General features: G+C 47.9%; 1 protein-coding gene across 2 annotated transcripts in view; it reads right to left on the minus strand.

Annotated features, from left to right (window-relative positions):
• The window catches only part of LOC133365823 (vigilin-like), a 71,549-nt gene extending 45,393 nt beyond the window's left edge, over window positions 1-26,156 (minus strand). Inside the window, exon 1 of one of the 2 annotated variants that reach the window (XM_061588126.1) lies at window positions 25,901-26,156. The gene's annotated coding sequence lies outside the window, so the exon portion shown is untranslated. Of the gene's footprint in view, window positions 1-25,895 lie in introns of both variants that reach the window. The other variant, XM_061588127.1, reaches the window with a different exon arrangement.
• Window positions 26,157-27,313: the final 1,157 nt, after the last annotated feature.

A 27,313-nucleotide genomic window follows, 5' to 3' on the forward strand; every position in this document is an offset into this window, starting at 1 on the left:
AGCAGGACCTGAGTGCAAAAATACTCTCCCCTCCTGCAGTTTCCAGCAACTGGTATTTGGAAGCACACCCCCTCGCACTATGGAGGCAGAGCATAGCCATCATGACTCATAGCCACTGACAGCCTTATCCTCCATGAATTTGTCTAATCATGTTTTAAAGCCACCCAAGTTGGTGACCATCGCTGCCTCTTGTGAGAGCAAACTCCATACCTATGTGCTGGCTGAAGGACTTCCATAATATTGCAATTTGTCCTTAATCTTTTTTCCATAATCTGAGGAAAGCTTTGCTAAATGCTGCTGCTTACATCCCTGATTTGTATACTGTAAAAGACAAGCATACCCCACTGTGTAAAAATCAAATATTTTAGCTTTACTTTTAAGCTAATTTGTCGGCAAGTCCATTTTTCCTCGTAATTTTTAAGGAATTCAGATGTGTGGATAGCCACAGATTTAGAGGCTTTAAAAGGGGATGAAACAAAATAATTGGAGGAAGTCACAATGGCTAACCTGGCGTCCGCCATATATTGCTGGACAACAACTCCCACCATCCCTGGCCATGCTGGCTGGGGCTGATGGAATTGGAGAAGGGCCATATCTTAGCAGTAGCGCATCTGCCTGGCACGCAGAAGGTCCCTGGTTCAATCCCCAGCAGCTCCAAGTAGGGTTGGGAGAGGCCTTGTCTGAAACCCTGGGAGTCTCTGCCAGTCAGTGTAGACAATACTGAACTAGATGAACCAATGGTCTGACTAAGTATAAGAACGCTTCTTATGTTCCTAGCTTAGCTACCTCTGCTGTATGGAAAACTTTGCGCTCAAGCACAGGGTAGCTGTCACCTTCAACCCCCACTTTGTGGGCTTCTTGGAAGCATTTGAGCCACTGCTGTGGACGAGATGTTGGACTAGATGGTCTGATCCAGCAGAGGTCAAGACGTTGGTGGGCTACAAGGCTGACGCTTGCTTGGATCCAGACACATTCACGACAGAGTGTGCATATGGACTAGGCTTTGGTTGGGGGGGAAGCCAGAACTACTCCTGTTAAGAGAATGTTCCTGAACAGTAGAATTTACACATTATAGCTACACAGGAGGATTGGGGGGGGGGAATGTCTGTGGTAAGGTGGTGAAGTGCTTCTTCACGCACTTGGTTATTAAGCTTTTAAGAACCTGTCTTACACTGAGTTGGACTGCTAGTGCATCTAGCTCAGTATTGCCTACACTGATGGCAGCAGATCTCCAGGATTTTTAGGGAGAGCTCTTTTCCACATGTACAGGTCCTCTTGCATCTCCAAGTTAAAGAGAGTCTGGGGAAAGCCCACTCTCTCCACCCGAAACAGACCAACTTTACCTAGATGAAATCGGTAGAAGACTGCTTCCTATGTTCAAAAATTATGTCTGTTATTTCACAGTGTGCATTTCCAAAAGCATTTTATCCCAAAATTTGCATTAAATGCCTTTTGGCGTATCTTGAGCTGAGGACCATGCTGCAAAGTTCTAAGAAGCACAAGATCTGAAGGATAATTGCATTCCAATCAGCACAAGAGTTTATTTGGTATGATCAGGACAGTTTGCATCGGAATCCACAGGTCAAAATGCACCATTATTCCCATTACAGCCATCAAGCCAGGCCTTACCTGCCCCTGCCTTTCTGCCTCCCCCCCCCACCTGCGTTCCTATCCTCCTGGACCGCAGCAACCTTAAAGCCACACTGGCACTATACATTTAATTACATTTAAAGCACTCTTGTGCCACTTTAAAACAGCCGGGGCTTCCCCCAAAGAATCCTGCGAACCGTAGTTTAAGGGTGTTGAGAGTTGTTAGGAGACCCCTATTCCCCTCACAGAGCTACAATTCCCCAAGTTCTGTTTAAAGTGGAATCATAGTGCTTTAAATGTATAGTGCAGATGGAGGTCTAACACATTTGTGTGGGGAGATGCACCCTGCTACATTCCAATCTGCCACACTGCCTGACAAGACAGCCGCCTACCAGTCACCTGGTCAAGACATTCGCACCTCAGTGATGCCATTCCGTGGGAAGGTGACGTGTTCTCCACTTGCCTCCCTGCCGTGCGCCGCCTCCTCCCTCCCCACAACTCTGGCTCTGCTCAGTGACTGAGTTGCAACCTCATCTCTTTGATAAAACCTGACAGTTCTGCAGCCTCCGGCCATCAATAAATAAAGAAGGGAGAGGGGAAGAACTAAAGACACAAACAAGGAAAGTAGGAGAGAGAGGGAGAAGCAGACGTTCCTTACATGCAGGAGGAGTAAGGGAACCCAGCCAGGAAGTGCAGGGTCTGGCATCCAAGACACACACAAAAAAGATTTGACACCTTCGCAGTTAAAGGAACCGGCAGCTTGCAATAAAAATAAATAAAAAGGAAAGTAAACATACGGCTCTAGCCCTCAAGGTATTAAGGAGACACATGCTTCTGAAAGGGTAGTTTCCCCTAGCAGATCAGGAGGGACTATTCGTACAGCCAAGTTTTTCACCTTGCAAAACTGACAGTGTAAGGCCCCCAACCTGCGATCACATCACACCAGAGCAAGCATGAAAAAGCTACATCAGAAACACCTGGCAACTCGCAGCAAGTTCACCAAGTTGGAGAGGGCGACACCATACGAGAGTGGAAGTGTTTTATGTTCCCTGTCGCAAGGGCTTACTGTCCGCAATAAGAGGAATACCACAGGTCAGGTATGTCACCTGCGTGCATGGGTCGAAAAAAAAGGAGGGGAAGGGAAGAAGCACAGCGCTAGTAGCAAGAACTTTGAATGAGGCACCTGAAAATAGACAGCGCACCCTGCTTGTGCACAGGAGAAGGCAGAGGTGTTGGCAGGCAAGACAGAGCTCAGCTGCTTCTATACAACCACACAATAGGCTTAAGCCATCTACTATTTGCCGCTGGTCCAACTTCTCAACATCCAGCTTCAAAGTCACTTAAATAACGCAGATGGAATCCAGAGAGAAAAGTCCTGATAACACCTTGCTGAGCAAATCTGAACAAGAACCATGAATAATTGGAGAAGAAAGGAAGAGTGAGGATTTGTCTTTCAGTTCAGACCTCACACAGGGCAGGGAGGCATACAACCAAAGCATAACTGAAAAAATGTTCATATAGCCAATCAAAGCACATGCTACCTCACTGAAGATCATGCCACTCTGGTTAAGCAACACCTCCACCTTTCCCCCTCTTGACTAGTTGACTACGACTACAGAATTAACCCTTATGTTACAAACCGAATGATCCCTGCTGTTGTATTTCCAACACAGCTTCAAATTCTGCTATCCTGTCTCTCCTGCTCCTTCCCCCCCGCACAAAGATGCAAATCCTGTCCTTCTGCAGTTCCCAAAGTATACAGCAATTAGCCAAGATTACTAAATTCTCTGTCAAAGTGGAGATGTGACACTTAAAGGCCCTCCAAACAAGCTAAACCAGCTCTGTTCTAGTTTGATTGCAGAAAGTCACTTGGGCTTTCACTTCTAGTCTGGCCACAAAAGGCAGCACAATTTTATTCATTTGAATCTCTCTCTCCAGCAATCGTTCAGCCCACTGGCACCACAAGCAAGGCTGTGTAAACACCAGGAAGGCCAATAACTGTTTTGGCCCTCATCCTCCTATCAGCTAGAGAATGGAAAGGGATGATGGCCAAGCAAGCCGCTGCTCTTTTTATGACACTGAAAGAACTGTAGCCAACCAAGGCTGTGTTTGCTCTTGAAACTAGAAACATGGCAGGAATGGAGAACCTCAAGCCCGGGGGGGGGGGTCAAAGGCAGCCCTCTGGGCCTCTCCATCTGGCCCTTAGAATTCTCCATAGGTCATACTTCTCTCTACATCCCTTATCACCCTTGCTCAGCACCCTCCGAGAGTGTTGTTGTCTGGCTGGAAAGTATCACAAGAAGAGCTTGCTGGATCAGACCAGTAGCTCATCTGATCCAGCATCCTGTTCTCATAGTGGCCAACCAGATGCCATAAGAAGCCCACAAGCAGGACCTGAGGGCAAGAGCCCTCCCTCTTCTTGCAGTTTCCAGCAACTGATATTCAGCAATTTTACTGCTTCCAACAATGTTATTTATTTATTAAACTTACAACCTGCTCTATTTCCAAAACAGAGCCCAGGGCAGCAACGCTGGCCTAGAGAGAGGATGGAGAGGAGCATGTGTGTTGAAACCAGCCTACTGTACAAAGGCAAAATTTTCATTCATAGCTCCGCCCACTTTTGCCTCCATCCCGCCCACGACTGGCATGTGGCCCCTGGAAGTTTGCCAAGAAGGGTGGCCTTCGAGCTGAAAAAGGGTTCCCCATCCCTGCCCGAAAGAACTAGGTTGCTTTCATTTTGCCATATTAACGTTGGATGTGGCTCACTACTGAAAGCAGCCCAAAGCTGTTGCCATAGTTTGACTGCCCAAGATTAATCAAAGATGTTTTTGTTGCCTGACGCAAAGGACAAAATGGCACCCTCACCTTTACCCTTATAGCAGCTGACCAGAGTGGCAATGGAATCTTACATCAACAGCGGTGATGGGGCAGTGACTCCCCAACTTGAGGACCCCAAGTTAACGTAGGAAGTGCAGGCCAAGCCACGTATCACAGACAGCTCTGTCATCATACACCCCCTTGCCACCCTCTTCAGCATGAGCTTTGCATGCAGAAGGTCCCAGATTCAATCGCCAGCACCTGAGGGCGGAGAAAGATTCCCATCTGCAATCCTGGAGAGTTGCTGTCAGTCAGTGTCACCAATACTGAGCTACATAGACCAACAGTCATGTTGTGAAAGCCTGGGGGAGAGGGTCAGTCTCTGGTGAAATTCAGGGAACATGTGCTCTCCTCCCTCCCACCCCCAAGATGCAAAGGGCATTCTGAGTATAATAGGCCTGCCCAGTTGGCTTACTGGTTTCTGCCATGTCACTCAAAGCACTCTTGGCAGCCATGAGGACTAGAAACACACTTTTATACACATCTCAGCAAATGACCGCTGCAGTCCCGCATCTCCTGCCCTTGCATAGGAAGCTTCCTGGAACGTGAAGTCAACCTGTCCCTGGAACTTGCAGTTGCCTTTAATAAGAGAATTGTGTGAAACACACACACAGTCTATCAGGAATGCTAGGGAAATCTGAAGCCTGGGGCTGAAGGCCTAACCCCTGCAAAGAGATCGCCAGAGCTGTAGAGCAGGGGTGGCCAATGCAGTGCCCTTCAGATGTTGTTGGGACTACAACTCTCATCAGCCCCAGCCAAGAGGGCCAACAGTCGGGGCAGATGGGAGCTGCAGTCCAACAGTATCTGGAGGGCAGCACATTAGCTACCCCTGCTAAAGAATGTTATGTGCCACTAGGACAGCAAAAAGAACAGCTACGGTATCAAAGTTGAGCTGCCTCATTATCAGGAGATGCTGGGGGAGTTAACAGCAAAGCAAGGGATGGATCTCACGGTCTGCCTAGAAATTCCCAGGGGCATCTGCAGGACAGTGCAATGTCAAGAATGCAGGGCAAGATCGTTCTTTCCCCACCTACAGTTGGGTAGTAGCCCTGGGCTTGCCTAAGGACAGATGGGATCATGCAAAAACAGAAAGAAGACAAAAGCACACACACACTCAAAGCCTCATGTGAGCAAGAGGCTCTGTCTGCCAGGGTTGGGAACGGCCTAGAGAAGGACCAGTTTGGACGCCAGGAAGGCGAGCCAAGAGATGGGAGGCACGTTTCAGCTGCTCGACGGAACAGACCTGAGGACGGCTTGGCTGTCTGACTACGGGACTCTCCTGTGAAGGAAACCTCCAAGCTGAAGCGATGAAGAATGGTTGCGTGGGTGGTGGCGGCAGAACTCCTTTTCCTTTTAAGACAGACTTCTGAGGGCCACATGCTGGTAGTGAGCATAGGGCAAAGCAGGCGGAACAACGAGTATAAATGTTACCTCTGTACAGGATGGCTAGTTTCTACACATGCAGACAGTCCCACAACCCTCTCTTATTTTCCATCCAGGCATTAAGGGAGTTGGAAAAGACACACGTTCCATAGGACAGCGGTTATCACGCCTGCCTAACATGGAAAAGGTCCAAGGTTTGAGCAGCAGTAGAATCAGTACCGTACCTTTTGGGGAAGGGCCGCAGCTCAGTGCAGAAGATCCCAGGGTCAATCCCCGGCATTTCCAGGGTGGGCTGGGAGAGATTCCTAAACCCTAAAGAGCTGCTGCCAGTCAGCGTAGACAAGACTGAGCTAGATGGACTCGGTATAAGGCAGCTTCCTAGGCTCCTGGCCAGCCCAAAAGACTCGAGGAAGGTACACAACAGGACTGGTGGCCTGGGCAAAAGGGTGCGTGTCTAGGTAGGAGGTGTGGCCTGGAAAGCATTCCAAGGGCCAGGCAGAGAGGCCTGGAGAGCCACATTCAGCCCCTAGACCCAAGATTCCCCATCCTTGTTTTCAGGAGATCCTTCTCTCAGGGGCATTATGCTGCTCAGTCCTTCCCACCACTAAGCAATTCTGAAGTTCTCACGATGCACAGCAACCATCTGATAGAGAAGCAGCGCTCCCCAGAAACATTTGCTGAGCAAATTCTAGAAACAGATTCTGGGCTAGACTGATCTGATCCAGCAAGGCCTGTTCAGTTCTTCCGAGCCCCATCAGGCAACCAGGTTTCCTAGAGACGCTACCTTTGCCGATTCGCTGGCAGGACACCTGCCTCCCCCTCTATCGGGGCCTGCAAGCAAGTCCCTTGCACAACTGCCACTTCTCACTTGTACTGTTATTTGCATGCTCCATCCCCATAGAATTTGGGAGAGCCCATATAATGGTAGGGTGGGATGGGGAAAAAGAGATGCTTTGCTTGGGTCTTGGCTAGAAATGGGGCGCAAGAAGAGAAGATGCATAGTTAAAACTATGGAATTTCCTTTGACAAGATGTAGCCAAGGCCATCACACTGGATGGCTCTAAAAGAGGATTAGATGGTGATAAATATTTATTGCTTACAGGCATAGGTCACTGCCAAGTATAATGAAATACACAAACGTAAGTAAATATAGTCCCCACTTAAATTGAGAGCAAACTCCAAAATCAACCTTTAAATGTCCTGGGGGTGCTCTTAATTTTAGCTTGCTGAAATTAGCAAGTCACCTTTGGAAACTACTGACATTTGGTTCAAAATTCTCACTCCGATTTTCTTTGCTGCAATTGCAAACAGTGCAACTGGATAGAATAAACAAATTCATGGAGGATTAGGCAACCAATGACTACTACCCATGATGGCTATGTTTTTACCTCTTCTTTTGGGGGCAATATGCCTCTGAATAGTAGTTCCTGGGAATCGCAAGTGGAGAGAGTGCTCTTGCACTCATGTCCTGTTTGCGGGCTTCCGATGGGCTTCTGGTTGGCCACTGTGAGAACCGGATTCTGGGCAGAGCAAGCCTTTGGCCAGATCCATGAGGGCTCTTCTTACGTTCCTAAGGTGATGAAGACGTTAGGCCTGAAAACTTTGACTGCCTCCCCCTCCGTTCCCCACCACTGGCATAATGGTGATAGCAAATGCCAACAATTATCTCCAAATTATATTTTTATTTTATATTTTTCATTATAGGTTATCTCAGCACAGAAGTTGAGGGTTTAATAATGCACAATATCAGCAGCTGTTCCTGCTGGTAGTGGTCTTTTCCCAAAAAAAGCAGCTACAGACAGTGATTGGCACCCAGACTATGAACCAGTCCCTGTATTCTAAGCTCCTAAATGTCTTTTGAAGAAAGCATTCTCTGAGGTGGCTGTGGTGCTAACTCTGGAGCAAATACCTTGGGATCTCATTAACTCCAATTGGAAGTTTCAATGTGGGTTTCTCTCCGCCTCCTCCCACTGCACAGATGCGTTCAGGAACACTTCTCAGCCATTAAGCATTGGCTAAAGTTGTTGATATGGAACAGCACGAGAATGGATTTCACCACTCTTTTGCAAAACCCTGCAGTCAGCTACTCAGTGCCAACTAGGCTGGCATACTGTTTACAGTATTTCTTTTATTCCAGTTGTGTAAAGATCAGTCTTGGGAGGGAACTTGGGGTTAGTAGGCCCATAGCAGTGGTTGTTGGCATGCAAACTATCTGCTGCAACCGTGAGGACTAGAGTAATCACCCTCCTCTAGTCCTCATGGTTACAGAAGATAGCTTGCTGCATAACAACAGACACTGCTAAAGGCCTGCACAGTTAGAAGGCAGAGGATGCTGTAACCTTGCTGAAGTTAAACGGGTCTAGATCTGGCCAGTGTTTAGATGGGACACTGCCTGGGAATCTTATGTATATACCATTGAGATCCATGATGGAAGAGAGGTGATACAGTCCTACTGGATGAGGCCAGAAGTCCATCTAGTCCAGCATCCTGAGGTGCTTAGGACACCAGATGAGTTGGGTTTTTTCTTGGGAACCTTTCTCAGTCACAGGGCCACATTCCCTCCTGGGAAATCTTCTGAGGGCCATATAAGATGAGCCCTGCTGGATCAGGCCAAAGGCCCATCTAGTTCAGCATCCTGCTCCCACAGTTGCCAACCAGATGCCCATTATGGGAAGGCCCAAAGCAGGACCTGAGCGCAACAGCACTCTCCCCACCCAAGACTCCCAGCAACTGGCATTCAGAGACACGTACAGTGGCAGTAGAAAAACCGCCTTATCCTCCATGAATTTGTCCGATCCTCTTTTAAAGCCATCCAAGCTGGTCGCTATTGCTACGTCTTGCAAGAGCAAATTCCACGGTTTTAATGATGCGCTGTGCAAGAATTAGTTTTCTGTTGTCCAACATTCAGTATCACTAGATGGTCCCAGGTTCTAATATTACAAGAGAGGGAGAAAAACCTTCTCCCTGTCTACTTCTCCACACCTTGTTGGATCCTGCCCAATACACACAAGACAGGGGTGATCTAATCAGCACTCAGGTGGCCCAACGATGCAGATGGACAGAATGACTGGCCCCACCACCATCACCAACCAAGTCAGCTGGGGAGGCATGGTTAGGAAGCAACCATCTGTGGACATTGTTACACTCACGGATAGGGACATAGCAAGACACTGCACAGCCATGTTGACACGGGTTGCATGGGAGAGGAGTGGCCTTGGCCTAGAGCAAGGGTGGGGAACCTATGGCCCTTCAGATGTTATTAGGCTCCAAACACTTTTGGCCTAGTCAGCATGCCCCAATGGCTGAGTAGATGTAAAGTAGTTCAGGAGCATATGGAGGGGGACAGGCACGAGAGAAAGAGACCTCCTTCAGAGTTGCTAGGCAACAGCACACCGGCCACATCTCCTCAGCTGCCACAAGGCAGGAAAAAGACGGAGAAAGAACAGCCAAAGGAAGACACCAAGTGGCGCCTTGACACACACACAGTGGAAGTGAAAACATGCAAGTCTACTGATCACAGGACAATCTTTACATCTTTGAAGTGACGTTTCAGGGCTGCCACTTACTTGTCAGGGTCTTCAAGGGGGAAAGGAGTTAAGCCACACAAACTGGGGCAGCCATGACTCAGCGTAAGGCAGCTTCACCTACATTCACTGCCCTCTTTGTTACCATCAATCTACTTGGCCTCTCTAAGGGTGGAAGTGGCAGACGAGTCTGCCAACTTTCCCGAGAAGGGAAAGAAGCTGAACGAGAAGACATGTGTGGCACATGTTTCCCTAAAAAAGGTTGCGGGGATGTCAAGGGCCTTTTAAAATTCCATGACAGGAATTCTTAGGAAAGGGGCTGAAGACTTGACTGTTTCATATTCCCCCACCTGTCAGTAGAATATGTGCAGTTCTATATACACATACCCTTCATAAAAAAAGGACATTGGAGAGATGGAAAATGTACAGCAAAGGTAGGAAGCCTTTTTCAGCCTGAGGGCCACATTCCCTCATGGGCAACCTTCTGAGGGCCACATGCCAGTAGTGGGCAGGGCCAGAGGGATAAGTGGGTGGAGCAACAGGTGTGACTCTTATTATGGATAAGAGTTGGGTGACTGTATGCAGTAACCTCTGGCTCTCATTACACAGAGTCAGTGGTTTCTATGTACAGTCACCCGACCTGCCTCCCCTCCCCAACTCTATATCCTCCATCCAGGCAAGCAGGAGGCACAATCATGGTTTAAGAACACTCTCCAACTAGGAAAGAAGCACTCAAGGAACATGTAAGAGCAGGCCCAGTAAGGGGCGTAGCCTTAGAAAGTCCCATGGGCCACATAAAGAGGACTGAAGAGCTACATTTGACCTCCGTGCCTGAGATTCTGCACCTCTGATAAACAGGAAAGGACAAAAAAAAACATTGGGAGCTGAAGAATTTCCTATATTGGGAGGCTGAAATGATAGAGCACTTTCTTAGAAAAAAGATGAGTGGGGAACACCTAGATTTGCAAACTCATGTAAGGTGCGGAGAGAGAACCTCTCACACATAGTACTAGAACTCAAGATCATCCTACAAAAGTGATCTGCAGTAGATTCACAGGTATGAACATATCCTCTTACAACACCCGATTTATGGAATTCGCTGCTAGATGCCACTAGCTTAGATGGCGTCAGAGGGATGTTTAAAGTCGTGGGTAGGGTCTATGAATTGCCATCTTGAAGGAAGGTGCAGGACATAAAAATAATACTGGCCAGGGCAGCTATATATAGAACCTCCAGATTCAGAGGCTGTATGACTACAAGTATTTTGATACAGCAGAACTGCAGGAGACCGTTATTACCCACCAGACACTGTTTCTAGGCTTCCTGGCATATATGAAGCCAGACAATTGGTCCATCTCGCTCACTATTGTGTACAGTGACCAGCAGCCGCTCCCCAGGGTTTCAGACAGGGAATCTTTCCCAGCCTTAGGACCTGAGAATTTCTGCATGCAAAGCATGTGCTCTACCACTGAGTGGCCCTTCCTAGCAGCATCTGGTTGGCCAGGGAAGGAATCTAGGTGCTGGACTAGAAAACCTCCAGTCTCATCCAACAGAGCTTATGCCAGTCTTCTTCCAACCTCTTGGACTACAGCTCCCATCAGCCCCAGGAAGCACGGCCCATGGTCAAGCATGACTTGAGTTGTATCCCAACAATATCCAGAGAGTGCCCGGCTGGGAAAGGCTGGCTTATGCTATTGTAAATCAAGAGCTGTGGAACAACTGAGGGTCAGATTTGGCCCCAGGTCGACAATTCTGCTTTGGATTCCTTGAAGCCGTGGCAATTGTAGCAGAAGAACAAAAGGACCAAACCTCAGGCATTGTTTTCCAGCCTGTGGTTGTTCACTCTCAAGACTTCTCAAGAGCCTTGCAACATCAAGAGCGTTTAATTGGGCTCCGCAGCGGCTCTTTGGGTCTCGGAGGGCCACGCAGGTGCAGTTGCTAAATGCAGCTCCTATTTTTGTAATCAGTGGGAGTTGCCGTTTCCCCCTTGAATTGACAGAGAGAGAGAGAGAGAAAGAGTACTGCAAAAAAGAAAAAAGGGGCAGGGGGACGCAGGGAACAAAGCTTTATTTGCCTTAACGCATTTGCAGGCATATGTAGGGTCATGCACTTTGTATTCTGCATATTATCAACCACAAGTTATACCCCAGCACTAGCCAGAAATCAATCCTGTCACCCATAAGCATGCGACTCTTTGTGTATCTGTACAGCAGAGCTGCTGAAGCAGGAGCAGGCAGCCAGCAGCCTGAGGGGGCACACGTGACCTCTGGCATAACACCATGCAAGCAGAAAGAAGAGGCAGAGAGAGCCAAGAAATGAAAAAGTTCTTCCTTCAGGCAAAGGGTGAGAGCATCTGCTTTACATGCAGAAGGCCCCACGTTCAATCCACGGCATGTCCTGGTAGTGCAGAGAAAGGCTCCTTCCCTGAAATTCTGCAGACCCACTGCCAGTCAGTGCAGGTCAACGGTTCCAAACTTTTTCCCCCCTCCACAAACCACGTGGAAATAGCTGATGGTCTTGGCGGAACACAATGATTTCTCCGCCTGCTGCAGCGGTCGTACCAATGTGCTGCACTAGAAGCATTATGATTTTTAATCTGTACTGCTGTTTTTCTTACATTGTATTACAATCTGCACCCCATAGAATTCAAATTGTAATAAAGTAAAATGCAATGTAAGAAACGAAAGAATAAAAAAACACCATTAAACATCAATATGAATATTTAATCCATGCGTGCCATGCACCACCTGAATGAAGCTCACGGACCTCTAGTGGTCCATGACCCAGTCTGGAAACCCTTGGTGAAGACAATACTGAGTTATGGACCAACTGCCCGACTCAACGTAAGCCAACTTCCGATGTTCTTGGAAAAGGGGTGTCCCTCCCCCTTTGGAGTTCGATTCCCCATCAGTGCTGACATGCTCTCCCAAGAGATAAAACCCAAGGGAATGCACCCTTGGTGGAAAAGAAGATCCCCCTCCACCCATGTTAAAAGGTGTTGAGGGTCATGGCCTGAAAGCACCAGAGGCTCCAACCTTGCAGAAAGGCAGCTAGCATTCACACCGTGCCACCCAGGGGTCCTCTATGTACACCGCCTTTTGAGTTCAATGCTCAAGGTATATACACTCACATACATGCTAACTGTACTACAGTCCATTGTCCACTGGGAGTTGCACAACGAGTGTGGCCCAAATCTGACAGTATTCAGACCAAGATATGACTGTCATAGATGGGTCTTGGTGTTATGTGCAACACCCAGTCCTCCTTCCATCAGGGATGGGGAACCTGTGGCCCTTGGGATGTTGCTGGACTCCAAGTGCCACCTGTCCCTGCCACTATGGCCAAGGGATAGGGAAGATGGGAGCTGGGGTCCATCATCTGGAGGGCCACAGGTTCCCTTCCTATGGCTTGAGGAAGCCATAGTTCAAGCACTAGTTTCCTAGATTTAGAGGCAAACTGCGGCTCTAACAGGGACGGGGAGGAGAACAGGAACATGGTTGCCCAACGCTTTCTTGTTCCAGGTGGCCAAACAGAAGCTTAGGTATTATTTCTGAACACAGGCAGCATTTGAAATTATTGAATTCAAAGCCTCAAGTAGCTCCTGAGGATGTAAGCCAGTAAAGATACCTGCTAAACCGTAGCTATCTACTACCCTGTTTAGCTAGGATTGCAAATATCCATTTGTACCTAGGGCTAAACAGAGAAACTTTTATGAACTGGGAGTGGATTCGTTCTTCCACCTCCTTTGTGGACAAAAGAAGCAGACACACATACTTGCAAGGCTACTGGTTAGCTGCTACTGCTTTGACAAACAAACCTGAAATTTGAAGGTGCAGAGAAATGTTGGTAGAGATTCCAAACTTTCCCTCCTAGGGTCATTTCCCAGGGTTCTTTGGTGAGAAAGGGTAACAACAGCCAAGCAGGTTTTTCCATATGGGATAGGGATACTCTCAGGCTAACAGCTCTGACACAGGGCAACACCGGTAAGTTAAGTGTGCCCCCTTCATTCCAAGAGGGTAATGCAGCAGGAACTGCACCTGTGGAACCTCTGCATTTGCTAGAGCTCTTGAAATGCATGGTCTCAGGGTATGGTCTGAAGGCACATGAAGCCACCACCTCAATGAAGCTAAGCAGGTCTAATCACTGTTTGGATGGGAGACCACCTTGGAACCACATGTCTAGCACCCGAAGGAAGGTCAACAAAGGTTAGGTCAGAAAAACACTCCAGGAAGCATGTAGGTTCTCCTTTCTATCTACTCTTCCACATGCAAACCCACCAGCATGCTGAGTGGCATCCAAACACTTCCCACACACCAAACCATGGTTTGCCACTACCTTTTCAATGACACTGGGGGGCAGGGGAACTGGCAACCAGGACTTTCTGAATGGGGCCCTACATGGCTTAGAAATCTGAACAGAGAAAGTATAATGCTGTGGTTGACTCTTGTGCATTGTCTCTCATAGTTGTTACTTAGATTTACATTTTTTTTGCCCCTCGGCAAATGTAATTTGGTGACACATCTACCGCCCACAGCCCCGCTACATCAGGTGAACACTTCTCCCCTGAGAAGATGTGACATCTAAACCAATATTTGTATTGTGATTTGTGTGCTGCCAAGTAAAAAGAAAAAATCACTTGATGTTTCTGCACACATTATAAGCCAGAAACTTTCAGATGTTCCAAAGCTACACCAAGTAGAAGCAACTGGCACTGCTGACAGATTGGGAGGCCAGAAGGAACTAGGATGCAAATACAAATCCCTACCCCAAGAAAATGGGAGGTATAAGCCAGCAAGGGGGGAGGGGGGAGGGAGAGGGGGGGAGGGAGGGAGAGAGACAGACAAGACACACACACACACCAGGCAATTTTGGGGGTAAACAAATAGGAAGCTGAAGCAACAGCTTTTGCTGTGTGCTTTGTGGATCTGAGATATTACATTCTGTATGCAATGTTAAAGGAGCTCTGCCATGCCGATGGCCATTCTGCAACATGGTAGGCACAGCTAGCCTTGACAGCAGGGGCTGACAGCTTGGCTGGACAGTAACTGAAAGGCCGAAAGCCTCAGCTACTACTGCCTATATCACCGATTGCCAAGCTATTTGAGAAAACTCTATACAGAGTAATTCAGAAGCTCATCCACGCTTCCTCAATGAGATAACCAGTAATGGCCAAGAAACATTCCTGGGAAAAAGAGAATCTACGACCAGCTATCTTCCCCTGCAATGTACATTCTTCAGGGTGGAAGAAGAACACTGGCATCTAGGATGCACTTTGCACTCCAGCAATGGGACACACTGATGGTAGTGTTCAAGACAAGGGAGACATGAGGAACACCCAGGTTGGGCCAGCGACAGCCCAAAGGTCTAACAGGTGCTTTGCATGAACTCTGTGCCCTAAAATACCCCCAGCATCCTCTTCAGGAGGAAGGGGCTCTGTGGCTAATGTGCAGAGAAGTTCCAGCTTCCTCTGCCGATGGAAGGTTCACTCAAGAGAGATAGAAAGCCTTTAGAAACACTGGCACAGATTCTGCTCCCCCATACGCCACTGCTGCCAGCTTCAAGCTCAATACACTGGAGGCAAAAACCATGCCAGGCCCCAAGGGCATGTGCTATGCACTGCAGCGCACATTAGACCTTTTACTGATCACTTGTTTGCATTTTGTGTCATGTCGTTTAAGATACTTGGGGGGTAAAGCTACACATGCATATAAAAAGGATTTTAACCCATTGCACGACATTGTTTTCAAGATTAATACCCATCCCGTATGCATTTGACAGTTGAGGAACTTCTGCAGTTCTCTGGGAAGTGTTGCATGGCAGGTGTGAGGGAACCTTTGGCCCTCCAGGTATTGCTGAACTACACAACCCATCAGCCCCAGCAAGCACGTCCAATGGCCTGGGATGACGCAAACTGCAGTTCTGCAACATCTGTTTTAGAGCATAAATGGGGAACCACAGGCCCAGGGCCCAAATGCAGTTCCCCATGCCTCTCTGTCTGGTGCTCACGGCTCTCTTGAGGCCACACCCTTCATCTGCACCCTCCTGGAGAGAGTTGTGCTCTGGCCAGAAGGCATCCTTGAACCATAACAATACCTACTGTTTGCCTGGATGGAGAGATGTACGTATGAGAAGCTTTGATTTCAGTGTGGCTAGACCAGCCTTTCCCAACCAGTGTGCCTCCAGATGTTGTTGGACCACAACTCCCATCAGCCTCAGCCATTGGCAATGCTGGCTGACGCTGATGGGAGTTGTGGTCCAACAACGTCTGGAGGCACACTGGTTGGGAAAGGCTGGGCTAGACTGTGCCCTACTCAGGGCTGTGGAGCCAGTACGCCAAACCTTGGACTCTGACTCCGACTCCTCTATTTTTCTACTGTCCAACTCCGACTCCTTCATAAATGGCAAATGTATATTAACTAGTAATAACAAATTTACTATAGTACAATGGTAGCACAAGGCATTTCATCACCACCATGTGAATCATCAGGCTAGATCAACAGAACATAAAATATATTTATTTGATTAAAATTTCTGAACAAGAAAACTTTCCTAAATTCCTATGAAAGTTTTTATTTTGACGTCGGAGTCGGTACATTTCTACTGACTCCAACTCCACCCCAAATTGCTTCCAACTCCCGACTCCACAGCTCTGTCCCTACTATACAAACATCAGAGCCGTATCTGCTGCCCCACCTACCAATGGCATGAAGTCCCAAGAAGATTGCCCATGAAAGAAATGTAGCTCTCTATAGCGAGGAAGCTCCCCCAGGCCTCCCCTTTTGCTCCTTGGAGGCCTTTTTGGGAAAGCCACACAACACCACCCTATGCCCGACATTCTTCATGACATCAGGTGTGGGGCAGGTAAGGGCAGGGCTTCAAAAGAACAATCAGAAGCTCCCGATTGCTCCTTGGCTAGAACAAGGCACGCTCCTAACGGACGGTATGAGTGCGCCTTGCTAAAGGCTCCACCACTTCTGCTGGGGTGAGCGTGCTGGGAGGGAGGGAAGGAGAAGCTGTTTCCATTGAATGAATTCTGGCAAAGGAGCCGCTGGGGCAGCAGCGAAGGCAGCAAGGGATGGGGTGGAACGAAGGAGAGAAAGAATTCTTCCCTTCGTGTGTGACCCCCTTGTAAGGGAGAGGAGGATACCTTCATTAAAATGCAGGGATCCTTCTCTCCCTTGCAAGGGGGTCACGCAAGAAGGAAAGAATTTTTTCTTCCCTTGGCCCCTGCCAATCACGTAATGTCAAAACAACAATATGCAATTTACAGGTGAACAGCCTCATCCACCTGTCAAATTTGGCCTGCGATCTTTATACAGTTCTGGCCCATGGAGCCAAGATGGTTCACCACCCCTATTTTAGGGCATGCCCACTCTTAAAATGGGGTGCCTTGCCAGGTCTCTGAAGTCTTGCTATCACCCCACATTTAAGAACATTTATAGGTGGCTATTCCTGAGGACAAGCAGTTAATTGGATGCAGTGACTCAGAAACTTTGCATTCCCCCAAAACACTCCTTGTTGTTCAAGCTGCATCTGAGTGCAAGTCTTAAAATCGTCAGGATGCCGACTCACAATGGGCTGAAAAAAAGATGCCAGCAGTTAGCTGGCAGGTGCCAACACTGCCAAAAGAATCCATTTATCCAAACCCTAAAAACAGTTCTCTACACACTAGCTCATCACCGACTGGTTTAAGCTGTTGAACCACCATATGCCTCCACATCACCCTTTCCAAATTAAAAAAAGTTGTAATTTACTCCACACGTTAACAGCAGTAAAATACTTCATTTTGGGACTGTTTGCACAGCTGCTTTGCAAAGCATTCAAGCCTGGCTATTCCCTCTTTGTTTTGGCCTCCTACCAAGGTGAGAAAAAAGCAGTGGCTGCTCCACATTCAAGCCGTTAGTTTCTTACATTTATAGCCCACTTTTTTCCATGACGGAAAGCCAAAGTAATGAGTACATGCGGCTCGTGGAAGACACCCATCCACTGATCAGACCCAGCCCTGGTTAGCTTCAACAAGATGGTGGCTTTATGTGCCTTCAGACCATACCTTGAGGCCTCTCCGTAGAGGGGCTTGGCTCTCAGCTTACATTAAGGAACAAAATCCAAGTTCCTAGTCCACATGGATACAGAACTTAAGCGTGAAATTGTGGGGGCAGATTGGTAAAATTCAAGGGGTAAAGACTAGTTAGAATTATAACATTTATGGGGGGTCCAGTGCACCAGAACTAGGAAAAACAGGATTTTTATGCAAGAGTGCTTTCAAATGAGCCTACTGTATGCAGCATACAGAAGATACACAGCTGTAAACATGGAGGATGCATCTTTGGGAAAGGGTACTCAACCCGCTGCAACAACGCTACATCCCAAATGTTGGAACCACTAGGGGTTGAGGAGAAACCATAGTCTAAAGCTTTAGGGGTGAGACTATACCAAGACCATCGAGGGGCAAATTTTTCCACCTGCCTTGCTCCACCCCTCTGCTCTCCCTCACATCTTTCTGTGGATTGCTCTTTGCCATGAAGATGGATGCATTTGGCTTTTATTTATTTAATTATTTGTTGCATTTATATTCCCTCCCTTCCACCCAGGAGCCCAGTCTCTAACTTACCGTTCTTGGGCAAGGTGATTGAGCGTGTGGTGGCAAAGCAGTTACAGACACACTTGGAGGAAGCAGATTATTTAGATCCTTTCCAGTCGGGCTTCAGGACTGGACACGGAACTGAAACAGCCTTGGTCGCTCTGGTGGATGATATGAGGAGGGCGTTGGATAGGGGAGAACATACCTTCCTCGTCCTCCTGGACCTCTCAGCGGCTTTCAATACCGTCGACCACGGTATCCTGTTGAGTCACCTGGAGGGATTGGGAATTCCTATCTCTCCGGTAGATATCAACGGGTAGTGTTGGGGGATGAGGTTTCAGACCCTTGGCCCCTAAACTGTGGTGTGCCACAGGGTTCTATCCTCTCCCCCATGCTATTTAACATTTATATGAAACCGCTGGGAGCCATCATCAGGAGTTTTGGGCTGCAGTGTCACCAATATGCGGATGACACTCAGCTCTATCTCTCATTTAAATCCTCACCAGAGTTGGCTGTGGATACCTTGTCCAAGTGCCTGGAGTCAGTAAGTGGATGGATGGGAGTGAACAGGCTGAAACTGAACCCCGACAAGACCGAGGTGTTGCTGGTGGGGAACAAGAGAAGGTGGGGTGAGTTTGCCCCTGAAGGACCAGGTCCGCAGTCTCGGAGTTATCCTGGACTCCCAGCTGACTATGGAGGCTCAGGTTTCTGCAGTTAGCCGGGCAGCCTGGTACCAACTTCATCTAGTACAGAGGCTGCGACCCTATCTTCCCATACATCTGCTCCCACGAGTAATACATGCCCTGATCTCCTCTCGATTAGACTACTGTAATGCGCTCTACGTGGGGTTACCCTTGAAGACGGTCCGGAAACTCCAGCTGGTACAAAATGCGGTGGCGCGCTTAATAAAGCAGACCCGCCGCCGCGATCATATCACCCCAGTGCTGATTGAATTACACTGGTTGCCAGTTGTATACCGGGCCCAATTCAAGGTGTTGGTATTAACCTTTAAAACCCTATACGGTTCCGGCCCAGTGTATCTGAAGGAACGCCTCCAGTATCACCAAATATGCCGCCAAACAAGATCAACCTCACAGGACCTTCTCTCGGTCCCACCGGCAAAGACAACTAGGCTGGTGCGGACCAGGGAGAGGGCTTTTTTGATCGTGGCCCCCACCCTCTGGAACTTACTTCCCTTTGACCTTCGGCATGCCCCCTCCCTGTTGACTTTTCGCCGAGCCTTGAAGACCTGGCTCTTCAGGCAGGCCTATGGGATCTCTGGGGTGGGTTAGGTTTCATACTATGTTAACGTAGGATGGTTCTGTTAGACGAGATGCTATGATATTAATACTGTGATGATGATTATGTATATATTGAGTGTATTTTATATTGTACGTCGCCCAGAGTGTCTGTTCAGTCGGACAGATGGACGTCTGATAAATAAAATTTTATTATTATTATTATTTATTATAGTTGCTTTTAAAAAAATGTTAAGATTTTGTTGTCTTAAATTTTTGTGAATTGTATTGTTCCATTATTACTACTATTTATTTGTGTGTATTCTTTTGTGAGCTGCTTAGGGGCCTTTCCGGCCAAAAGAAGGCATGGAAATAAACTAGAACGCAACACGCAGCAGCTTCTTGTATTCAGCCCATCTTTTCCAACATTGTATACTCCAGACCTTCTCCAACTTGGTGCGCTCCAGATGTTTTGGGCTGCAACCCGCATTAACCACAGCCAGCACAGACCTATTCGCTGGGGCTGATGGGAGCTGTAGTCCAAAATATCTGGAGGGCACCAGGTTGGGGAAGGTTAGTCTACTCTGACCAGCAGCAAGGTTTTGCCCTGCCCAGATGGCTACCCTAGACCCCCTTTAAGGAAAGGCAATAGAAGCTCTGCCACTGAGCTTATGGTTTCTATACACATACAAAAAGACAACATCCCCTTAATAAGATAATTGAAATTCCCATCAAGGAATTGCAAGGACACTATCACACTGGGAATGAGACAAAAATGGGGAAAAAGCAAACACAAACCAGCAATAAACCACTTCTGGATCTTTAAGGAGCTTGACCCAAAGATGGTAAAAGTCTGTTGGCAAACCAGCTATATACTGCCACAGCAAGTACATTGCCCCCCCCCATATCATAACCCGCGAAAGGACAGTTTGTAAGAGATGCCCATGCATACGAAACGTAAGAGCAGCCTTTTGGATCAGGCCAAAGGCCCATCTAGTTCAGCATCCATTTGCCACAGTAGAAACCAGATGCCATTTATGGAAAGCCTGCAAGAAGAACATGAGCGTAACACCGCTCCCCTGCTGTTGTCCTCCATCAACTGGTATTCATTATCACAACGTCTCTGATCCTGGAGGTTGCATGACTAGTCGCCACTGACAGCATAATACTCTATGAATTTGGTTCTACCTCTACTATCACAGGCTGTACACTCCATGAATTTTAAAGTGATTGGTGGGCATCACGACCTCTTTGTGGGAGTGAATTCCATAGCTTCACTAGGTGCTATGTGAAGCACTTCTGTCCTGGATCTTCCAAAATTCAGATTCGTAGGATGTCCCTGAGCCCTAGTGATGTGAGAGAGGAAGAAAAATGTCTGTGTCCACTTTTTCCAAACCTTGCATAATTTTATATACTTGTCCCCACCCCTTACCTGCCTTTTTTCTAGACTAAAAAGCCCCAAATGTTGTGCATCCTTTCCTCCATTGCAGAGCTGCTCCAACCCCTTGATCGTTTCAGCTTCCCTTTCCTGAACCTTCTCCAGCTCCTTTTTGATGTGCGGTGACCAAAAGCATACACAGAATTCCATATGTAGCCTCACTATTATTAATAAATGTATATCCCGTCCTTCCTTCCAGTAGGAGCCCACTACAGATATGTAAAGAGGCATTATGATTGATAATATGGAATTTGCCATTCCCACAGCAGCCACACACTGGGTTGACGTTTTCCGGCTATCCACTATGACCTCCCCAAGATCCCCTTCCTAGTCAGTCACTGCCAGCTCAGACCCCACTGTGCATTTGTGAATGAGATGGGGAAACCAGACAACACAAATCGGGGAGTTTTATACTTTCAGACAGGTAACGTTTCCCCAAAACAATAATTCAAGAACATGGTTCAAGATTCTAATGAACACCTTTCTTAATTCCATGCCTAGAGACAAAGTTCCTGTCCATGAAGCCCAGGGCTCAGAAGCTTTTGACCCGGTACCAGAGTACACTGTTCTGCTCCAGCCCTTAAAAGTTACAATCTCTCTGCAATTTAAGAGAAGTGGGAGTATTTGCCCTTCCTCTCTCCTTTGCTTGTTTTTCCACTACTGCATCTCAGGGGAGGATTCTGCTAGTTCCAGCCACCCATTAGACTAAGCTGGTGAGTCTCCTACAATTCTAGCATCGCCCCTCAAGTGGTTTCTATCTCTACAGCTTCCCTTTATCCCAGAGGCAAAGGGGGGGGAGGTTTGGCACAACATACCAGGAGGCTTTAACATCTCACTTGCAAATCCCATTACAGACTATCCTAGTCATCCTCAGATCACTAGGTACTTCTAGGGAACAATGAGCTTTGGACACCCCTGTATATTTGAGCCCTCTTCCTGTTCTAGGGTTACACTCATCCTGTAACCAACGAGCTCAGTTGTCTGTACAGCCTCCCATCCAATCTCAATTGGAACAAAAAAAAAATCAACTTCAGCTTCACACTTTGCAATAGTTTAAAAGATTAGAAAGCAAGATTTATAGCACAATGAGGGATAAGCACTCTGCACACAACTCAGGTCTTTTCTGTGGGGTGGTGTAACGGTTAGAGTGCTGGGCTAGTAATGGGGAGAACCAGGTTCAAATGCCTGCTTGGCCTTAAAGCTCACTTGGTGGCCGTGGTCCTGTCACATTCTCTCAGCCCAATCTACTTCACAAGGTTGTTGTGAGGATAAAATTAGGGCAGGCGGAGAGCCGCATGCATCACGGCTTGAGCTACTTGGAAGAAATGCAAAATATAAATATAATAAATACACATGCAGAGAAAAAGTACTTTATAATGAAACAAGGCAACTAACTGTGGAAACCTGAAAAATATTAAGCTGATGCCGCTATGAGTTACTGGGAATGAAGACACCCTCAGATGGTAGAGCACCCTCACTCAAAGACCCCACACACAGCATAAGCGAGAACTGACTTGAGGAACCAGTACTGCATGTTACAGAACTCAAGCTTTTCTTAACAGCCTTTCCATCTCTAGCATTTTGCAAGTCCCTCAACACTCAGGTGAACTTCTAGCTACAACCAAGATTTTTATTTCCATGTACTCCGGCTTTTGCCCAAGAGAGCTGGACAACTTATAGCTGCATACAAAATTGGGGGAAGAATTATACCAATGTATAATTATACCAATGTATAATGTATAATCAAAACTTGTCTCTCAGAAGAGCGGAGCAAAGAGGTTACCACCCACCTGCTCTTCCTGGCTCAGTTTTTTTTTTTTTTTGCTCATGGCAATCTTGACCTGAATACAGATAGACTTACCACCACCGAGTGTAGGCCGAAGCCATCCTGGCAGTAACGGTGATCTGCCTGCAAAGATCACTGCGGAACTGTTAACGCAAGTGCTACTATTTCCTCATGCATCAAATATAGTAGTTCCTGCCACACCAGTCAAAGCAACAGTACCCCCATCTACACTATACATTTAAGGCAGTAACACATGACTTTAATCAGTCATGGCTTCCCACAAAGAATCCTGGGAACTGTAGTTTGCTAAAGGTGCTGAGAGTTGAAAGAATACAGTAGGGCCCCGCTTTACGGCATTCCGCTTTACAGCGCTTCGTTCATGCGGCGGTTTTCAATTAGGGAAAGGCCCCACTCTTACAGCGCTTGTTCCACTAATACGGTGGGTTTTTTCCATCGCGCGCCATTTTGACGTTAATTTTGCGTGACACGGCCCATTACAGTCTATGGGGCCCTGCTTTACAGCGATTTCCGCTTTACGGCAGGGGCCTGGTCCCTAACCCGCCGTATTAGCAGGGCCCTACTGTACCCCTATTCTCCTCTCACAGTGACATTTCCCAGAGTTGTTTAACAAACAATTCCTCTTCCTAGAGAATTTTGGGAATTGTACCTGAAGGGGGGGGGGGGGAGAACAGGGTCTCCTAACAACCATCAGTGCCCTTAATAAGCTACAACTCCCAGGATTCTTTGGGGAAGCCATGACTGCTTAAAGTGTCATAATAGTGCTTTGAATGTATAATACAGATGGGACCGGTGCTTGGTTTAGCTACTATGTGTTGTCCAAGACTGTTTATTTCCCCATTTTTCTAGCCCTCATGGTGGAAGCAAAGTTACCACCCATGATCAAGCAAGCCCTCCACGGCTTGGGCCCTGTCTATTTGTCCGATCGGTTGTCCTTTTATGAACCTCCCCGTCCCTTGAGGTCATCTGATGACTTCCTTCTTGAGATCCCCTCTGCTACAGAAGTTTGTTTATCTAGGACCAGAGATAGGGCGTTCTCTGTTATCGCCCCTAGTCTCTGGTATGCTTTACCTTTGGAGATACGATCTGCCTCTTCGCTTTTTGCATTTCGCCACCTGGTTAAGACGTTTTTATTTCGGGTTGCGTTTAAATCGAATACGGAATAAGATTTTTTAACTTGATTGTTTTTGATAGTAAATATAAGTTTATTGACTGTAACTTATAGTATATTAATTATTTATAGAGATTGTAAATTGCATTGTGTTTTATTTTTCTATGTCTTTTTATTGTCAGATTGTTCGCCGCTCTGAGTTTCCCAGGAAAATAGAGCGGGTTAGAAATGTTTTAAATAAATAAATAAGTATGAGGAAACTCAAGTCCAGGGGCTGAATGCAGCCCTTGAGGCATTTATCTGGCCCTCAGGCCACTCTGCAACCAACACCCACTGACCAGGCCACGACCCTCTTCCTGCATCTTCCTTGTGTGTTTCTGCCTGGATGGAATGTATCCTTGAACTGCAATAATGCCTCTTGCTTGCTTGGAGAGATATATGCAAGCATAGAAATCACTGGTTTTTGCATGGCTTTGAATGTGCCTTATTGTACCGAGGGAAGAGTTGCATCCATTGCTCTGCCCACTTCTGCCTCTGTCCCACCACTGGCAAAAGGCCCCTGGAAAAACTGCCCATGACAGAATGTGGCCCTCAGATTGGGGAAAAAAAAGGTTCCCACCCTTGTGATAAAGTATAAGGAACAAGGTCACAAAAAAAAAAGCTTATTCATACCCTTAATTGAAGTCCCACACTCCAACGATGCTGGCAGTATCTTACCTCTCATTTTATCTATTACTTTTTCAAAGCCAAATGCCCACAACAGCTTTCAAAGAATACCTCACTACTTCAAAGGCCCTTGCCACCATTTTCACCCGCCCTACCTGAAATCCCCAATCTCTCCCCATCATACCTCTCAATTCCCACAACCCTTTTCCTAAACAACAAAAATCTCCTTTGCCCACAAGTCAACCAACACCCACATCCTTTCCCCATCTTCCCAATGATGCCCGGCCTAAACACTCCCCTGTTTGCCTCTTGCCATCACTTACATACACCTCTCTCAAGACCCCCACCCTTTCGCTCTCTAACTGCTGTTAACACTGTCTGGTGAAGACCCTCCTCAAAAAAGATGTCTTAATATCACTGCCCACACCTTCCATCAGCCTCTTCTCCACTTACCTCCAAAAGACCCCCAGATCAAATACTCCACATCAGACCTGCCCATTTAACCATAAGAAATTCCCTATCCAGTTTCCCCCATGGGCATATGCAGGATTTTTTTCTGGTAGGAGGCAAAGGGGGGAGGCTAGTTTCTCAAAAAAATGAGAATTCATTAGGTTCTACAAATGCTAGAACATTACTCTTTTTAAAAAACGAACACTGGGAATCATGGCACTGGGACCGCCCTCCTGTGCTTACACCCCTGTGCATTTTTTTGCTCTCTCTCCTTAACAGCCCCCATACCAGTATCCACAATTTCTCTGTAAGCACCCCACAGACGCTCCCCATTTTCCTCTGCTTGCCCCCCACACCCCCATTTTCTCCTAATCCTCTCTACAAACCCCACCAGAAACCCCACACAAACCACCTACCTACGACCTCCACACACAAAGCATCCTATATCCCTTTAACCCCCTTCTCTTAGAAAAGTACTTACCCTTTGTATCATTTTAACCCCCCTATGCTAAAACCCCACTTCAGCCCTATCTGGTGAGCACCCCTAGACTCCCCCCACAATTTCTCTTTAATGCTGTCTGTTGCAGACCCCCCAAATCAGAGCTCCCCCTGAGAAACAACCCCATCAGAGCCCTCTACAACCCTTTAACCATATCCCTTTGACAACCCCACACGCCTTACACCCCAACCCCTTTCAGCATCTCCAGCTAACATCCCTACATCAGACCCTCACATAACATCCTGGCCCCCCCAAAAACTTACAATTTCCCTTTAACCTCTTCTGCTGAAGAAGCACCAAATACAAGCACCTCTATCGTTATAGGGGTGCAAGAACCTGCTTCACACCGAGTCAGGCCCTTGGTCCTTCTACCACAACCTTGTCTACACTGACTGGCAGCAGCTGTGTAGGGCTTCATGCAGGGCTCCTCTCCCAGACCCCACATGGAGGTGCCAGGGATCGAACCAGGAACCTTCTGCGCGCCAAGGCAGATGGTTCTACCACTGAGGTACGGCCCTTCCCGATCTTTGCAACGAGACCACCACCACCCCGCTCCAAATTGGCTGCTATGCTTGCTACCGCCATCCTCACTCCCATCATCCCATTGCATCCCTTCGCTTCCCGGGGCCAGGCCCTGGTGCTGTTGCGGCTAGGTAGGAGGCCCGCCCGCCCGCCGACCCTCCTTCCAGTGGAAGCAGCACGGAGGACGAAGCTCTTCCGTCGGTCACTCTCACCTCACCTGCGCTGCTGCTGCTGCTAGTTCCGCGGCTGGAGGCTCAGCGTGGCGGTAGCTGCGGCGGCCTCCGCCGCTGGAGTCCGGAGGAGAAAGAGAAGAAGCCGCGAGGGGGAGGCTGCTCCGACTCCTCCGCTGCCGGCGCTGCTGCTGCTGCTGCTGCTGCTGCTGCACCTCTTGCTCTTGCCGCAGCCTCCGCCCCCTGCCGCTTACCAGCGCCGACTGACAAGAAACGCCGCTCGGACACGCCTCCTTCCCCCCCGCCTCCAAATGCCTCTTAAGTAGGGCACGCCTCCTCTCCCCGCCCCTTTCCCACCCAAGGCCAATCAGCACGCTCAAGAAAACGAGGCACGCCCCCTCCCCCCCCTCCCCCCTCCCCCTCCCTCGCTCCCCCTCCCCCTCCCCCGCACCTCAGCTCCACAACGCACGCGCGGGTGGTTCTGGTTGAATTTACGCATGCGCCAGGTATAAACCGGAGCACGCTCTCGGACCTTTTTTTTAATCCCGCCCTCGCGCCCATAGAGGTACGGAGCAGGGAGGAAAGTTCACACGTAGACTTCACTTCCGGTGTTTTGTGGTTTAAAATGCTGCCATGTGCGGGGCAGGAGCCACGTTTGGGCAGCTGTATAGATCGAATCAGACTGTGTATAAAGGATTAACAGCGATAAAATCAATGCGCGTGAAGAGATTCTGAGGGGAAGAATGCAATGGGGAAAGTCGCTTGGCTTTTAAAAGCCAACGAAGGGGGAGCCGCTCCATCTCGACTTTTCTATGGTGCTCCGTCATAGGGTTTTCCACCGGTAGCCCCGCTTGTTCAACTGGGAACCAGAAGTGGTGAGGAGTAGCCATGTTTCCATTGAGCCCGTCACACACATAACACTTGCGTCAAGGTGCATTTCGCGCTGTGTTGTGAGCCGCGTTCAACGCAAATTTATTTTGTGGAAAGGGGGTGTACAAATTTAAGCCTGTTATCTCATCACTGCCTCTGGAGTGGCCGGCCCTAACATTATTTATATTTGTTTATTTGTAAAAGCATTTGTATACCGCATTATTGCAAAACCTCAGGGCAGTCTACAGCAACATAAAAACAATACAAATACATTAGGCAGAGTGAAGTGGCTGAAAGGGCAGCAAACCATTTTATTATATTATCATCATCATCATCAGTATTATTATTTCTGACACAGAGGAGGAGAGATGATCCTGGGACTTTCTGCCAGAGTCAAAAAACGTGGTTAGCTTCGAGAACTACCTCCAGTGTGCAGGACCACAGGCGGGCTTCTCCTGACTGAGGTGGAACAGAGAGAGCTGGGTGTGGTCTGGTGACACTTCACCCCACACCACTGACGACAGTTCCCAGCGGCTCCGTGTAGATGTTAAAGAGCATAGGGGACAAGATGCAACCCTGTGGAACACCAC

The sequence above is a fragment of the Rhineura floridana genome, chromosome 11, assembly GCF_030035675.1.
Source record: "Rhineura floridana isolate rRhiFlo1 chromosome 11, rRhiFlo1.hap2, whole genome shotgun sequence".
Classification (NCBI taxonomy): domain Eukaryota; kingdom Metazoa; phylum Chordata; class Lepidosauria; order Squamata; family Rhineuridae; genus Rhineura; species Rhineura floridana.